A 16497-nucleotide genomic window follows, 5' to 3' on the forward strand; every position below is an offset into this window, starting at 1 on the left:
CAAAGTTTGTTCAAATGACACAGTGTCTATTTAAGGAGAGTGTTATAAAGACGGGAGGAAACATAGGCCATTGATGCTCTATTGGGAATTCTGGGAAGAAAGCATATACAAAGAAGCTCTCACGCCACCTTTTCCTTCAAGTCAGTGTTTTACTTCAACTAGAAGTCTTGGAAACTAACTGGGAATGTATGCCAAGACAGAGTTTTTTTTTCCAGAAGGAAAGAAAACCTATCCTGCTCTGTACTGACATGGGCAAAACTCTGAAATAGCTGTATACATATAGGTTTTCTTTAGTTCTGGAAGGATCTTTGGCTTAGCACACATTCCCAATTAGTTTCTAAGACTACTAGTAGAGAGGGTGCAGAGACGCGCGACTAAACTAATATGGGGCATGGAACATCTTAGCTATGAGGAGCGATTAAAGGAGTTACAATTGTTTAGTCTTGAGAAGAGACATTTAAAGGGGGATATGATAAACGTATATAAGTATATTAATGGCCCATGCAAAAAATATGGAGAAAAACTGTTCCAGGTTAAACCCCCCCAAAGGACGAGGGGGCACTCCCTCCGTCTGGAGAAGAAAAAGTTTAGTCTCAAGGGGCGACATGCCTTCTTTACCGTGAGGACTGTGAATTTATGGAACGGTCTACCTCAGGAACTGGTCACAGCAGGAACAATTAACAGCTTTAAAACAGGATTAGATACATTCATGGAACAAAATAACATTAATGCTTATGAAGAAATATAAAATCCCATCCCTTCCCCAATATCGCGCCACACCCCTACCCCTTAATTCCCTGGTTGAACTTGATGGACATATGTCTTTTTTCGACCGTACTAACTATGTAACTATATAGTAGGAGTGAAACACTGACTTAAAGGGGTACTCTGCCCGAAAACATCTTATACTTTATCCAAAGAACAGGGGATAAGATGTCTGATCCCGGGTGTCCCGCCGCTGGAGAGCTTCTGTGTTCGTGATGTCATGCCACGTCCCCTCCTTTCATGTCTATGGGAGAGGGTGTGATGGCTAGTATGTAGCCATCACGCCTCCTCCCATAGACATGAATGTTGAATGTAGGGGACATGGCGGCTGTAGTCCCCAGTCATACGGCCAGGGCGGAGCTTACTCTGTACACTGGATGACTTGGGTGCTGCAGTGGAGATTGTTGGGGTCCCTAGCGGCGGGACCCCCGCGATTAGACATCTTATCCCCTATTCTTTGGATAGGGGATAAGATATTTTCCAGTGGAGTCCCCCTTTAAAGGAAAAGCCTCCTCAAAAGATGGTGTGAGAGTCACTTTGCACATGCTTTCTTGGGACTGGGTTTGTCACTGCATCTGATGCAGATTTTATTGTGAAAATGTTTACATGATATGAAGTTATGTATCAGAAAAACAATACAATATGTATCAGAAATACTTCAACGCAAAATATTGGACCAAAAAGCTACATGGTGTTAAAAGATTTTCTAAGGCTTCTGTAATGATGGCTATTAGTGGTTGTCACACTGTGTCTATTACTCATATAACAGCTGGACACAATAATAAAACATCACATCACAGTCGAGCTCTATAATTTTTCAAATACAACTACAAAGAACAAAAATGTAAAGTGAATTTGAGCAAAATATATATATATATATATATTATTTTTCATATTCTATGCTGTGACCCATCTCTCAGGCAGATGACAGGAAGACCTTGGGAGCCCGTCTGAATATACAATAATGCTTTGCCATGCCAACCACAATCTCTGGAGATTTCAGACTACAAAGCAAATTTCCTGGATATGCTGCTGCTCACATACGCTTTTCAATACTAAAGACACGGGTCTACATAGGGGTTGCTGAGCGAGCCCTCATTGACCTAGCCAAAGCTTTTTATACTCATATAGGGATTTCAATGGCATGATGCCCAACAACAGATGCATGTACCGCCCACTTATTGGGACTCTTGAAAGTGGTGTCAAAGTGCCAGGAGGGAGGGACAAACAAGGAAGGGTTGCAGAGTTGTAGACACAGTGAAGTCTTATAGGTGAAGTCATTATTGATCAAGTATTAGCATAGTGAAGTCAATGTCTGTTTCAAGTCTGGTCAAGGGGTAGGCAGAAGATTTAGGGTGCAATAAAAAAACTATGAGAGGAAGCCAAAATCCTCAATAACCTAAGTACAGCCTAAGGCCGGGTTAAAGGTGTATTTCTGCTTTATACATCTTATCCCCTATCCAAAGGATAGCGGATAAGATGTGTGATTGAAGGAGTCCCGCTGCTGGGGACCCTTACGATCTTGGTGTAGCTCCAGGCATTCTGCGCTGGGTGCTACCCCAGAGACGGAGACGTGGTGTCACGGCCATGCCCCCTAGTGACATCACGCCACGCCCCTTCCATTCATGTCTGAAGGGGCGTGACCATGACATCAGGTCCCGACTCGGTGGCAGCGCCCCGGCACAGAATGTCGGGGGCTGCACCTACATCGTGGGGGTCCCCAGCATCAAGATGATAGTTGAGCAAGCTCAGTATGAGCCAGAGTGCTGAGGAGGGACCTCGGTAAAAGTATATTTTGCCCTGGGAGGTAAGTTAGGGTTGAATAAGTGAGGTAGTGCCCTATGTATGGGCTAGACATTTGATCTTTTTATTTCTGCTATTATCCATTTCTTTAAGCTCCAATGCTACTTATTTGGCACTCAGCCTCTTCAAAACACCCTGTAGAGTCCATAATTTAGCAACCTTTGATGCTAAATTACTCTTAAGTGTCACATCAGTGAAATGCTGTCACTAAGGTACCTATTTTTTAGGGGAAAAAAACTTCTGACATGTCAGAAGTTTTGATTGGTGGGGAACTGAATGTGGAGACTGCTATTGATCAATAAGTGGAAAAGGTCTTAGGACTTGGACTCCCACAGACAAAAACTTTATGTCTGACATTAATGTTAATAGTGATAGCGTCCCTTTAATTCTCCGGGAGCACTGTCACAGGACATACGACAAATGAAGAAGTAGGCTGGATTTATATTAACATTAAAGGGATAGAGGATAAGTGTCTGAACCCTTGCAATCTTCAGAAAAGGGGTCCATCTCTCTCCATAGAGCGTTCCAGCCCCTAACTTCAAAGTGTACAGTGATCCCTCAACTTACAATGGCCTCAACATACAATAGTTTCAACATACAATGGTCTTTTCTGGACCATCGTAAGTTGAAACCAGACTCAACATACAATGTACAGACAGTCCAGATCTGTGAAACATGTCAATGATCGGAAGAACCGACCAATCAAAATGGGCATTCGCTGGTAAAACCCCTATATTACTGAAGCGTATGCACTGACTGGTGTCTGGTAGCGCCCCCTACAGTACAGGGAGGTATTACATGTTCTGTATACTTTACCTGTGCCAGGGTTAGCTGCTCCTTTGGACACCAGGTGAGGGCGACTCCATTACTTTTTTACTTACAGGACCCTGGAGAAGCTCCTGTCCTCTACATAGACCAGTGTTTTCCAAGCAGGGTGGCCCCAGCTGTTGCAAAACTACAACTCCCAGCATGCCAGGACAGCCTTTGGCTGTCCGGGCATGCTGGGAGTTGTAGTATTGCAACAGCTGGAGGCTCCCTGCTTGGGAAACACTGGCATAGACAGTGATTTACAGCTCCCAGCAGATCTTTCTTACTTTTATATGTAAGGACTTGCTTTATCTATATTAGTATCTACTTATTTTTCTTTAATTCTCACTTTTTCCTATTTTTGGATGACATTTTGGTGCCTTTAGAACCAATTACCAGGTTTCCATAGAGTTCTGGTCTCAACATACAATGGTTTCAACATACAATGGTCATCCCAGAACCAATTAATATTGTAACTTGAGGGACCACTGTACTAGTTTTGGCAGTGACCGTCCACTCACTGGCTGAGTTGGGATACCGCAGAGGCCGGTGATTGGCTTCGCGGACCGTCACTACAAAGAAAAGTTTGTCCCGGAAGGTGGAGGCCGGAGAGCTTACGGGGATAGAGGATACATTTATAAATGGATACCCCTTTATACTCATTGAAATCTGTTGTGCATGTATTGAGAGAGATGCCCTTCGTACATGGTCTTTGGTCTGGCTAACAGATAAGGGTCCAGAATTGGAGACCCCTCCTCCCCATGAACTCAGAAATCCACTACAGTGTAATTTTTTGCAAACCCAGGTATCCTCCATTATCATTCTTTGTACTGAATGGTGACATGTACTCATGAAATTGTTAACAATTCCCACTGTGGACATCTGCCCAACATGAGGAACATTTCAATAGCAATGGCTAGAACACAGGAGAGTTTACTAAGTAAATGAAACCATTGACAGATAAGTGTATCACACGCGCTTGTTCCCTCCGTTTCTCACCTTTCATAAAGTTTCACATCATTTTCAGGCTTTCTTCTTGCAGGCACACTGGTTCATCTGAACTAGGAAACATTGTTAAAGGCTTTGTAGTCTTCTCATGAGATCCTCGCGACTTCCCCTTGGCTAGAATGTGGAGCTGGTTCATTGACTGATTGGTGGCCAAGATTTACATAGCCGAGCTCCCCGCTCCCTGAAGTGTCAAGCTGTATGGAAGATAAAATGGAAATCTTGGTCTCAAGTGATCACAAATCCACATAAACAAAGCAGGAGGCATCGGGCAGGACAAGAATGATCATTTTTTTTATGGCATTTGGAATAAGGTAAATGTGGGTTTATAGCTCTGCAGTCGCGTGTCAGCTCTAGATCAGTATGATAAGATGGAGAATCAGTTGTGCACCTGTTCCTCACTTTCCTTTTTAACTAGATGACATTTTCCTCTGTCAAAACTTTCATTCCACCATAGTAATAATTCATGTGGTGATTAGGATTGTCTTCCAATTCCAAATTGTTTTCGTCAGAAGGTTTGCACATAATTAGTTACTATATAAAGATCCTGCATAAATGATATCGCTGTGATTCGAAGACGGATTAAATTAAGAAAAAAAAAACCCTAACAGGGTAATTTCACCTTTGCAGGAATTCTTATATTGATCTAAGACATCTACATTCCTAAAAAAATTTAAAGGGGTTATCCAGGAAAAAAACTTTTTATATATATATATATATATATATATATATATATATATATATATATATCTCAACTGGCTCCAGAAAGTTAAACAGATTTGTAAATTACTTCTATTAAAAAATCTGAATCCTTTCAGTACTTATGAGCTTCTGAAGTTAAGGTTGTTCTTTTCTGTCTAAGTCCTCTCTGATGACACCTGTCTCGGGAAACGCCCAGTTTAGAAGCAAATCCCCTTAGCAAACCTCTTCTAAACTGGGCGTTTCCCGAGACAGGTGTCATCAGAGAGCATTTAGACAGAAAAGAACAACCTTTCAGAAGCTCATAAGTACTGAAAGGATTAAGATTTTTTTAATAGAAGTAATTTACAAATCTGTTTAACTTTCTGGAGCCAGTTGATATATATAAAAAAGTTTTTTCCTGGAATACCCCTTTAAGCCACTTTTTTTTTTACATAAAATGTCCTATTGTTTTGAGTATACAGCTCCTATGCACACCTACATGTCTCCATGGTTACAGACTACAAACAAACCGTGTGTGTAGTCTGAGGTTGCAGCCATGAGCAGAGATGAGCGAATTGATTTGAGACAAATAAAATTGGAAATAAGATCAATTTTTTTTTTGGGGGGGGGGTGAAACAGCACAGGAGTAGAGACTTTTATGAAAGAGAGGAGTCCCTGCGCCTGTGTTTACTAAGTGGGAAAGCATACACTGTATGTCTTGCTTCATAGTTTACATTTATTAGGCAAGAGACAGAGTGCCACTGCCCACCAGTTTCAAGCCATCAAGAAGTAAGAAGCAATACTATATACATTACCACTTACACTGGGCTGAGCATTCTGCACCCGGCCCAATCAATACTTATTAAATACAGGAACAAGGACACTTATCTTTGACAGGAGTCTCTGCTCCTGTATATAGTTTCCATATTACCCTGCACCAATAGCATAGGGTGTAACGCAACAAAGTAGCCCCTGTTCCTCTACACAGGCCCAAAGGTAAGCAGCAATGCTCAGTAGAGACTAAACAGTAATACGCAGTTGAACTGAGCATGCTCAAAAGTCTCAGTGGGTGCCCTAGGATGGTCACACCCAAGGGCAGACCCAGCACTATCTCATTAATCCTGCATTGCGACTATAATGCATATATTTTTAGGGTTAAATTAAATTATTGGTTAACAATTCAGCTTTGGAGTCTTGGAATTAAATCCAGCAACCCACATGGAGTCTGCATAATGTCTGGTTTCCTTCTACCCTGCCTATGTTTACTCACATTGGGGGAGATTTATCAAAACCTGTGCAGAGGAAAAGTTGCTGAGTTGCCCATAGCAACCAATCAGATCGCTTCTTTCATTTTTGAAAAGGCCTCTGCAAAATGAAAGAAGCGATCTGATCGGTTGCTCTGGGCCACTTTTCCTCTGGACAGGTTTTAATAAATCTCCCCCCATTGACCTTGTTTAGTATATATGTGTTTGAGGAATTAGATGGGAGCCTCATTGGGAAAAAGAATCTCCGCACAGCCCTGCTGAATGTGTTGGTGCTATTGAAGGGATAGGGGATAAGATGTCTGATCAGCCGTCACGCCCCCTCCCATAGACTTGCATTGAGGGGGTGTGGCCATGACGTCACGAGCCTACGGCGCTTCACCCGCCGCTCTAAATGAACGCCGAGTGCAGCAGGGAAATCGTGGGGTTCCCCAGCGGCAGAACCCCCGCGATCTCCCTGCTGCACCCGGCGTTCATTTAGAGCGCTGGGTGCAGCGACATAGGCTCATGACGTCACGGCCACACCCCCTCAATGCAAGTCTATGGGAGGGGGCGTGACGTCTGTCACGCCTCCTCCCATAGACTTGCATTGAGGGGGCGTGGCCGTGACATGACGAGCCTCCGTCATGCATGCGGAGTTCGCTCCGTGCATCGGATGTCTGGGGTGCCGCAGCCCAGATCGGGAAGGTCCCCATCAGCGGGACCCCCGCAATCAGACATCTTATCCCCTATCCTTTGCATAGGGGATAAGAAGTCTAGGAGCGGAGTACCCCTTTAAAGCATCAGGAACAATATAGTAGGAACAACCCTTACAACTCTATAGTAAATGCTCTTTGAAGTATAAGTAGATAACTCCTAGTTCTGGGATATGTTGTGTGTATCGTATCCTGCTAACTACCGCTGGAGTACAGTCACTGGAGGCTGCCGCGCTCTTTTGCCGCTGGATAGGATTCCATTAAACCGCAGTTAATAAAGAAGCAACTGAGGTTATAAAAAGCTTTTGTGGACAACATACAAATTGAAATGTCACTCTCCAGCCACCAAAGTGTAATCTGTTGTGAAATCACTTAGTGCGTCTTTCTGGATATTTATATTTCCTATCCTTAATGGTTTGTCTGGGGGTTGCTCTGTTAACAGGCAGCGAGCCAGGGAAGCCTACAGGAAGATAAACGTGGGTCGCGGCCCCCTTCCCTGTTGATTTAAATGTGTATAATACGGTTTTACAAGACTAGTGGAGCCTGTGACACAAGAACCTTCATAATACCAGACGTCATGGTTTCTATTGCTATTCGTACAGCAGGTCAAAATGAAGATCTAATGCACATTGTTGCAGAGGCGTAACTTTAAAGGGGTTATCCAGGAAAAAACTTTTTTTTCCATATATATATATATATATATATATATATATATATATATATATATATATAAACTGGCTCCAGAAAGTTAAACAGATGTGTAAATTACTTCTATTAAAAAATCTTAATCCTTTCAATACTTATGAGCTGCTGAAGTTGAGTTGCTCTTTTCTGTCTAAGTGCTCTCTGATGACACCTGTCTTGGGAACTGTCCAGAGTAGAAGCAAATCCCCATAGCAAACCTCTTCTACTCTGTGCAGTTCCCGAGACAAGCAGAGATGTCAGAAGAGAGCACTGTTGCCAGACAGAAAACAACAACTCAACTTCAGCAGCTGATAATTATTGAAAGGATTAAGATTTTTTAATAGAAGTAATTTACAAATCTGTTTCACTTTCTGGAGCCAGTTGATATATATAAAAAAAAAAGTTTTTTTCCTGGATAACCCCTTTGACTCACTTCGTCCCTTCCTCTCACAAATGGAGAATTAGTAAAGTGGATCATGCCAGCAGCATTAGACTACACACAGGGTTACTTTGTAGTCTGTAACCATGGAGACACAAAGGTCCGCTTAGGAGCTGCATACACATAACATCTGGAGATTGTTTACAAAGTTGGTTCATTTACTATTTAAGATTGCAAAGGTGACCTGAAAAAAACATTATGCATTTTATTTCTTATTAAACTTTTTTTTTTTTTTTCAACTGTTTGACTAATGCCTTGAAGGGGTACTCCGCTGCTAGACATATCATCCCCTATCCAAAGACATCTTAACCACTATCCAGTAGCGAGACCCCAGCGATCTCCTGCAGCACCCGGGATTCTATACAAATGCCGGGTTCCTGCGGCAGTGGTCCTGACAGCCCTCTGATGTCATGCCACACCCCCTTCATTCATTTCTATGGGAGCGGACATTCATAGACATGAATGGAGGGGCGTGGTGTGACACCACGAGGGGGCGTGGCCTGTTGCATCACAATCACAGCTTCCGTCTCCGAGAGTTCTGAACAAAATGTTCAGAACAATTGAAGCACTGGAGTACCTCTTTAAGGGACTTCCACCAGTCATCTTCTGATCACTCATCACTGTATTGCATGTCAGCATTACTCTGACAGGCAATGTATATGCTCTAAAAAGGAAGCAACCTAGCCTAAGGCCCCTTTTGCCCCTTTACTGTAAAAAAAAGCTGAACACTAAGGGGTTAATAAGCTCTGATAAAATGAATGCTGAGCTATGATTAGTTGCTACTGGCAAAACCAAAAATTTCCTATTCATAATCCTCTGTCAGTAAAACAAAGCCATGTTGGCCGCATTATACACGCCCAGTGACTGATAGGAATCAAATGAGCTGTGAGTTAAAAGCTTAAGATTTTATTAAAAGGTGCTAAATGCTAAAAGAGCAGCTTCTGATTGGCATTCAAGGCCAATTACAGCGGACAGTACATAAAATTTTATAAATAAAAAATAAAGCGCGGCCCGGCGGACAAACTGAACAGTCTGTTCTCAGGTGTTGTCATTTATTAGATAAGAGCCGATGTTCTCTCGCCTCCACCATTGTTTGGAATGTCAACTTTGGTGACCCTGAAATATTTTGCCAGTGAACAATTATTGGTGAAGTGACTGTTCTGACCCAAAATCTTTATAACATAACAAATAAGGGTCAGGGGGTCCCATATCATGGATTGTAATAGGGAGTCCTTAAAGGGGTACTCCAGGGGGGAATAAAATGTGTTTAAAACAACTGTTGCCATAAAGTTAAACAGATTTCTGAATTACTTCTATTTTAAACTCTTAAACCTTCCAGTACTTATCAGCTGCTGTATACTACAGAGGAAGTTGTGTAGTTCTTTCCAGTCTGACCACAGTGCTCTCTGCTGACACCTCTGTCCGTGCCAGGAACTGTCCAGAGCAGGAGCAAATCCCCATATAAAACCTCTATTGCTCCAGACAATTCCTGACATGGAGAGAGGTGGCAGCAGAGAGCACTATGGTCAGACCGGAAAGAACTAGAGTTACCGTATAGGTTTGTTTTCTTTTCAAGTATATTAAACGTATCTGTTAAATTGAAACAAAAACACAGTGGGAACCCAGCCTTTGTATGAATGAGAGGCGAGATGTTTCAGTGTGATTTTATTTCTCAAAAGGTATTGAGTGCAGAATGATGGGGGAAATCCTAAATAGTTTTCTTTCATTTCACACAGGGCCTCAATGGCCAAAAATGTGATAGGGTCCAAAAACAGAGTAAATGAGTTAAAAATGTTGGACTACTTTTTGTAACTTGATCAGAATTATGTAGCACTATTCATATTTCCAATATCAGGTGTATAGCATATTGTCTTGACAAAAATCTATTTTTTTTTCCCGGAATTTTAAAAATGCGTTGATTTGATGTACCATATTTATCGGCGTATAACACGCACTTTTAAAACTTAAATTTAAGGCAAAAAGTCTGCCTGCGTGTTATATGCCAATAAATCTTCTGGTCACTGATTTAAAGCAGCCCGCAGCAGCTGCTGCTTGTTAAGTATTAGCAGCACGACCGCGGCCACTTTAAATCAGTGACCAGCGGCGTCTCCTCCCCGCTCTGCTTTTCATTTTTCTTACCTCCCCCCTCCCTCATCATTCCCCCTTTTCCCTGCTTTTCATAGTTTTTTTTATTTTCCTTACCTGGCTGAGCTTCAGCAGGCAAGGTCAGGCAACGGGTCTTGTGGGCTGCGGTCAGTGAAGCAGATGAGTGACGTCCTCTGCCGGCTTCTCTGTGCGGCATCAGAGACGTCACATTTCATTTCCTGCAGTCGCCGCACTCCGAACTCTGACTAGCAACGGGTAAAATGAAAAGTGAAATGAAAAGTGACGTCCCTGATGCCGCGCAGAGGAGCCGGGAGAGGACGTCACTCTTCTGCTTCACTGACCGCAGCCCGCAAGACCCGCCATCTGACCTGGCCTGCCGAAGTGCAGCCAGGTAAGGAAAATAAAAAAACTATGAAAAGCAGGGAAAAGGGGGAATGATGAGGGAGGGGAAGAATAGCATAGGAGGAACACTATGGGGGGAGGATGAGACAGGGGGAACTGATGGGGGGCATGATGAGACAGGGTGGGGGATGATGAGACAGGGGGAAATGATGGTGGGGAGAGGCACTAAATGCTTAATGTCTGTATGGCTAGTGGTGGTCTATGACAGGGGGAAATGATGAGACATGGGGGGATGATGAGACATGGGGGGTGCCGATGAGAGGGGTAAATGTGGCACAGGGACTGATAAAAGGGAAGGAATGATTTGGCACTGGAGTGGACGGGACCAAACTGAGGTGCAGAAGAAAACGAAGTTGGGGGGATGATGTGGCATTTAGTCCAAGTAATTTATTTAACATTTTATTTTTTTACTTAAATTTTCCTGTTAAAATGGGGGTGCGTGTTATACGCCAGTGCGTGTTATACGCCGATAAATACGGTATCTAAAACTTTAGGCTGCTACTAGACCTATATTGTAGGATACTGGGTACACTACCCTGAGATAAATACACTACCGTAGGATACTGGGTATGCTACCCTGAGATAAATACACTACCGTAGGATACTGGGTACACTACCCTGAGATAAATACACTACCGTAGATTACTGGGTACACTACCCTGAGATAAATACACTACCGTAGGATACTGGGTACACTACCCTGAGATAAATACACTACCGTAGGATACTAGGTACACTACCCTGAGATAAATACACTACCGTAGGATACTGGGTACACTACCCTGAGATAAATACACTACCGTAGGATACTGGGTACACTACCCTGAGATAAATACACTACCGTAGGATACTGGGTACACTACCCTGAGATAAATACACTACCGTAGGATACTGGGTACACTACCCTGAGATAAGTACACTACCGTAGGATCCTGGGTACACTACCCTGAGATAAATACAATACCGTAGGATACTGGGTAGACTACTCTGAGATAAATACAATACCATAGGATACTGGGTACACTACCCTGAGATATATACACTACCGTAGGATACTGGGTACACTACCCTGAGATAAATACACTACTGTAGGATACTGGGTACACTACCCTGAGATAAATACACTACCGTAGGATACTGGGTAGACTACCCTGAGATAAATACAATACCGTAGGATACTGGGTACACTACCCTGAGATATATACACTACCGTAGGATACTGTGTACACTACCCTGAGATAAATACAATACCGTAGGATACTGGGTACACTACCCTGAGATAAATACAATACCGTAGGATACTGGGTACACTACCCTGAGATAAATACACTACCGTAGGATACTGGGTACACTACCCTGAGATAAATACACTATCGTAGGATACTGGGTACACTACCCTGAGATAAATACACTACCGTAGGATACTGGGTACACTACCCTGAGATAAATACACTACCGTAGGATACTGGATACACTACCCTGAGATAAATACACTACCGTAGGATACTGGGTACACTACCCTGAGATAAATACACTACTGTAGGATACTGGGTACACTACCCTGAGATAAATACACTACCGTAGGATACTGGGTACACTACCCTGAGATAAATACACTACCGTAGGATGCTGGGTACACTACCCTAAGATAAATACAATACCGTAGGATACTGGGTACACTACCCTGAGATAAATACAATACCGTAGGATACTGGGTACACTACCCTGAGATAAATACACTACCGTAGGATACTGGGTACACTACCCTGAGATAAATACACTATCGTAGGATACTGGGTACACTACCCTGAGATAAATACACTACCGTAGGATACTGGGTACACTACCCTGAGATAAATACACTACCGTAGGATACTGGATACACTACCCTGAGATAAATACACTACCGTAGGATACTGGGTACACTACCCTGAGATAAATACACTACTGTAGGATACTGGGTACACTACCCTGAGATAAATACACTACCGTAGGATACTGGGTACACTACCCTGAGATAAATACACTACCGTAGGATGCTGGGTACACTACCCTGAGATAAATACAATACCGTAGGATACTGGGTACACTACCCTGAGATAAATACAATACCGTAGGATACTGGGTACACTACCCTGAGATATATACACTACCGTAGGATACTGGGTACACTACCTTGAGATAAATACACTACTGTAGGATACTGGGTACACTACCCTGAGATAAATACACTACCGTAGGATACTGGGTAGACTACCCTGAGATAAATACAATACCGTAGGATACTGGGTACACTACCCTGAGATATATACACTACCATAGGATACTGGGTACACTACCCTGAGATAAATACAATACCGTAGGATACTGGGTACACTACCCTGAGATAAATACAATACCGTAGGATACTGGGTACACTACCCTGAGATAAATACACTACCGTAGGATACTGGGTACACTACCCTGAGATAAATATACTATCGTAGGATACTGGGTACACTACCCTGTGATAAATGCACTACCGTAGGATACTGGGTACACTACCCTGAGATAAATACACTACCGTAGGATACTGGGTACACTACCTTGAGATAAATACACTACCGTAGGATACTGGGTACACTACCCTGAGATAAATACAATACCGTAGGATACTGGGTACACTACCCTGAGATATATACACTACCGTAGGATACTGGGTACACTACCTTGAGATAAATACACTACTGTAGGATACTGGGTACACTACCCTGAGATAAATACACTACCGTAGGATACTGGGTAGACTACCCTGAGATAAATACAATACCGTAGGATACTGGGTACACTACCCTGAGATATATACACTACCATAGGATACTGGGTACACTACCCTGAGATAAATACAATACCGTAGGATACTGGGTACACTACCCTGAGATAAATACAATACCGTAGGATACTGGGTACACTACCCTGAGATAAATACACTACCGTAGGATACTGGGTACACTACCCTGAGATAAATATACTATCGTAGGATACTGGGTACACTACCCTGTGATAAATGCACTACCGTAGGATACTGGGTACACTACCCTGAGATAAATACACTACCGTAGGATACTGGGTACACTACCCTGAGATAAATACACTACCGTAGGATACTGGGTACACTACCCTGAGATAAATACACTACCGTAGGATACTGGGTACACTACCCTGAGATAAATATATTATCGTAGGATACTGGGTACACTACCCTGTGATAAAGGCACTACTCTAGGATACTATGTACACTACTTTAGGATAAATATAGAAACTTGAAATCTAGGAGAACTCTAGCGTGTCATACATGACTTTTCAGGGCAGTCGATGCATTTTCAATTCAGACTGATTTATTTGAACAGAATCAAATCTAACAAATTCAATCCAAATGGAATTTCATGAATTTCACTCATAGCTTTTTAAGAGTATCCTGACTGTTCAATATCAGAGCTGTACTGATATTCAGTACATTCAGAACATTTTCAGATCCTTTTTACTTTTGTCATGTTTCATGCACTTGTGCACTCAATACCTTATAATGAGTATATGAGAACAGAATTTTAGATATTTTTGTAAACTTTTTGAAAATGTAAAAATAAAATTTTGCATATACATAAGTAGTCAGACCCTTTGCGATGACACTTTTCAGACCCTATGAATTTAGCTCTTAGGGCCTCCTATTCCTCTTGATCATCTTTATTGAATTGGAAAGACAAAACTCTGTCAATATAAGGTCTCATGGTGGACACTGCATATCAGAACAAAAAGCAAGCCATGAGGAAGAAGAATGGCTTGTAGAGCTCTGAGACAGGATTGTGTGGAAGTTAAGATCTGGAGAGAGGGACAAAAAGATTTTAGCGACACTAAAAGTTTGCAAGACTCTTTCTTGAGTTGGCTGCCCCACCAAACCAAGTCATTGGGGGGGGAGGGAGAAGGGCCTTGGTAAGAGAGGTGACCAAAATTAAATCCAAAGAGCCTTTGTGCAGATGGAAGAAACTTCCAAAAGTTCAACAATCATAGTAGCCTTCACCAGTCTTCGCTTACGGCAGAGTGCCCAGAAAGGAGCTTCTCCATAGTAGAAGACACATGAAAGCCTCCTTGTGTTTGCACCTGAAGACTATGAGAAACGAGATTCTCTGGGCTGATAAAATCAAAATTGAACTTTTCTAGCCTCGATTCTTGGCATCATGTCTGGAGGAAACCAGGCACTGCTCATCACCTGCCCAATACCATCCCTACAGTGAAGCATGGTAGGGGCATCATCATGTCTGGAGGAAACCAGGCACTGCCCATCACCTGCCCAATACCATCCCTACAGTGATCATGGTGGGAGCATCATCATGTCTGGTGGAAACCAGGCACTGCCCATCACCTGCTCAATACCATCCCTACAGTGTAGCATGGTGGGGGCAGCATCATGTCTGGAGGAAACCAGGCACTGCCAATCATCTGCCCAATGCCATCCCTACATTGATCATGGTGGGGGCAGCATGATGTCTGGAGGAAACCAGGCACTGCCCATCACCTGCCCAATACCCTCCCTACAGTGATCATGGTGGGGGCAGCATCATGTCTGGGGGAAACTAGGCACTGCCCATCACCTGCCCAATACCATCTCTACAGTGATCATGGTGGGGGCAGCATCATGTCTGGGGGAAACCAGGCACTGCCCATCACCTGCCCAATACCATCCCTACAGTGTAGCATGGTGGGGGCAGCATCATGTCTGGAGGAAATCAGGCACTGCCCATCACCTGCCCAATGCCATCCCTACAGTGAAGCATGGTAGGGGCAGCATCATGTCTGGAGGAAACCAAGCACTGACCATCACCCGCCCAATACCATCCCTACAGTGGAGCATGGTGGGGGGAGCATTGTGATGTGGGGTTGTTTTTCAGTGACGAAGACAGGAAGATTGTTCAAAGTAGCAGAAAAGCTTAAAGGAGTACTCTGGGATATGAAACTTATCCCCTATTCAAAGGATAGGGATATGTTTTAGATCGCGGGGGGTCCAACCGCTGGGGCGTACGGGGCCCTCGGCTCTTTGCCGAAATAGCGCGCTTTGACCATTGCATGATGCGGCGTCCGACACACACCCTCAATAAATTTTTATGGCAGAGGCGGAGACTGCCAAATGCAGTGCTTCGGCTCTCCCATAGAGATGTATTGAGGGGGCATGTCGGCTGCCTCATGCAGTTTTCAAACACGCCCCCTGGCCACTGACTGCCGCGGCCCCGTAAAGGAGATCATGGGGGGACCCTCATATCCCGGAGTACTCCTTTAACGGAGCAAAGTACAGAGATATTCCTAATAAAAAACTAAATCCAGAGAGAACCTTAGACTGAGCTAAAGTTTCACCCTCCAACAAGACAATGGGGGAGATTTATCAAAATCTGTATGGAGAAAAGTCGACTAGTTGCCTATGGCAACCAATCAGATTCCTTATTTCATTTTTTAAAAGGGCCTCTGAAAAATGGTCAACTTTTTCTCTACATAGGTTTGATAAATCTTCCCCAATGACCCTAAGTACGCAGCCAAGACAACACAGGAGGGGCTTAGGCACAACTCCATGAATGTCCTTGAGTGGCCCAGCCAGAGCCCTCACTTGAACCAAATCAAACATCTCTGGAGAGACCTGAAAATGGCTTCCACTGACAGTCCCCAACCAACCTGACAGAGCTTAAAGAAGTACTCCAGTACTAGAAAACGTATCCCCTTAAGATAAGTTTCAGATTGCGGGGGGTCCAACTGCTGGGACATCCTACGATCTCCCGTACGGAGCCCCGGCAGTTTGCGAGAAGGGAGCGTGTCGGCAATCTCC

The 16497-nt window shown here is 43.4% G+C and overlaps 1 protein-coding gene across 5 annotated transcripts in view; it reads right to left on the minus strand.

Annotated features, from left to right (window-relative positions):
• SYT3 (synaptotagmin 3) overlaps positions 1-16497 on the minus strand; it is a 223479-nt gene that overhangs the window by 145477 nt on the left and 61505 nt on the right. For all 5 annotated transcript variants that reach the window (XM_056541858.1, XM_056541857.1, XM_056541860.1 and 2 more), the window contains one exon: positions 4375-4577. The gene's annotated coding sequence lies outside the window, so the exon portion shown is untranslated. The remainder of the gene's footprint in view (positions 1-4374; positions 4578-16497) is intronic.

The sequence above is a fragment of the Hyla sarda genome, chromosome 10 (assembly GCF_029499605.1).
Source record: "Hyla sarda isolate aHylSar1 chromosome 10, aHylSar1.hap1, whole genome shotgun sequence".
Classification (NCBI taxonomy): Eukaryota; Metazoa; Chordata; class Amphibia; order Anura; family Hylidae; genus Hyla; species Hyla sarda.